Below are 2,557 nucleotides of genomic sequence, written 5' to 3' on the forward strand. Positions count from 1 at the left end.
AGAGGCAGCTGATCGATGATTCTTTCTCATCATTGATGTTTCTATCTCTCTCTCCCTCTCCCTTCAATAAAAATATATTATTTAAAAATGCACACACACACCACAGATAGTGACATAGCTATGGTTAGAATTTAAGGGCCTGTATTTCTTAATCCTATGCTCATTTTCATATTATTTTTACTTTATCATAGAAGTATGTCTCAATTCCTAAAAAATGTGAATGTCTAGATGGTATTAACAGGGCCTTTATAATGATACACTCTATGTGCAAGTACTTTGACTTTTGAAAAAGTCTAGTAAATAAAACATTGAACTTGTTAGCATTCCTTCTGGTTTAAATATTTTAGGAGTTGAGCTTCAGCAAAAAGACATGGGCTGTCATTACATTTTAAGTGAAATGCAATCCTTAAGATGATGTATGGTCCTCAGCCACTGTTTAAGTAAATCCTGCAGACAGCAAAATTCTTTTTAAGGATATCTCATGGTAAATGATATGGATTTGATAGAATTGGCTTGCTGCTGCTGATTATAAAAGCAGTTATGCCAGGGAATAAATTGTGGACATAAAAGAAGAATCTACCATTTAAAAAGTTGTATTTCAAAATATCAAAAATCTATTACCTTCAATGTTATGATTATTTAAATATTAATTATTGTAGGCCCAACTAGTAAAAGCATATATTAATTTTTATAGGCCTTATTAGTAAGAATATATAATGAACTCTCTATATCGAGCAGTATTACACTCTGAAAAAAAAGACATGGCCATCATATTTTATGTCAGCCATAAATTTGAAAATATGAAGTAGAAACTGGTGAAAATCATCTTAGTGGAAAATCAATATCAGCTTACATTTTTTATATATTTACCGAATAAATCCTGATAGTCCTAGAATGTCCCGAAATGTTTTCTATTGTGAGGGCTTAGAAAGCTCAGAGTATTTGAGGTTTAAAGTGACAGACTATTTAGGAACTATTTGCTGAGCCTTTAAAGTTTTGCCTCAAATTGGAAGTTAAATATGGAAAGAATAGGAAACAATATTATTGAAATCTTTTTGCTTAGCCTATTTTCAAATTAGATTCCATGAGTCTTAAGATAATCACCTAGAAAATGTCTTTGTATGAATTAATATTACTAAAACAAGTTTAAATTCTTACATTATGACTTTGTGCTTAAATATATCTTTGAATTCCCTTGAACACTATATCGTTTAAACTTCTTAACAAATTAATTATAATCAAGCTGCTAAATATAATAAACTTCAGAATCTAAAGGATAAGACAGTGCCTACCATAGAGGAGGATCTCAACAAATACTGTTGAATGAATAAAAACATTGTACTTATGAACAGTATTTTTAATGTGATAACAGTTCCAGCTTATTGGTGTCAGGTAGAGATGATATTTTACATTTTTCATCAGTCAATGTGCTGCTGGATGCAAAGGAAGGCATTTTTTTGTCCTCCCAGTCTTGCAGCATGCCAAGACTCAAGGATTTGCAACATGTAAACACTCTATTCAAATGTCAACATACCAACTGTTTCTAATAGGAAAGACAATTAGTATTTAAGGTGAACTTAAAGTGCAAGCACTGTGAAGGGCACATTATTTATTACAAGCTCTATACCAGAAAATAGTTTATTTTCTCCCTAACTGCACTCCTTTGTATTGTAAACATTGGTTAAGACTTTTTTGGGTGTGTGTGTGTGTGTGTGTGTGTGTGTGTGTGTGTGTGTTTCTTTATATCTCTCATCTAGAGATTTTGTAGCATTTTGCAAATGAGTAAGCTCCACTACTATCCGAAGTGCTCTCCCTCTCAGTAATTCATATTGAATGCATCCATATTCATAAGCAATATGTAAAGCAGTTAACAGAACATAAATGATAGCCTGATATCTAGATATATGAATAATGCTAGGCTGGGTTATTGGTTCAAGAGACTGTAATTTTAAGAAAGCCAATGAACCTCTCTGGACTTTGCTGTTTTTAAGGTTCCATCTGGCACTACTTCTCTCATCTAAAATCTAAACTAATATATTCATGTATTTGCAAGTGAAATCTCAATGACCATCTCAAAATAATTTTTGGACATAACTACTCCAAGCTGATTTTCCTTTTATTTCTCTGAATAGATATTTAAAGCATGAAACTGATTAAGTAAATTACTATGTGGAAAGAACCTAGTCCAGTGCTTGGATCATAGCAAGTGATCAATTAGCTAATCTTCCTCCTTTAACACCTTCTTCCCCTTATTTCTCTACCTAAGTCCTTTACAATTCATATACTCACTACTCACTGAGACCTTAATTGTCTACAGAAAACCAATTGTATATTTGGCATTGTTTAAAATATTTTAGATTTTTCTCTACTATCCACATTTTTATTATAATAATCTAAAAATTTTTATTGATACAAAAATGTCTGGGAGCCAGTAAAGGCAGATAGTCAAACCCCAGATGACAATAAAATAGGCAACATAATTTAAATCTAATGAGATGCATCTAGATAACTTAGTTATTTTTAAACTTGTGATTAATACATATTTACCCATTTGACT

This window comes from Myotis lucifugus, unplaced genomic scaffold (genome assembly GCF_000147115.1).
Source record: "Myotis lucifugus unplaced genomic scaffold, Myoluc2.0 scaffold_161, whole genome shotgun sequence".
Classification (NCBI taxonomy): domain Eukaryota; kingdom Metazoa; phylum Chordata; class Mammalia; order Chiroptera; family Vespertilionidae; genus Myotis; species Myotis lucifugus.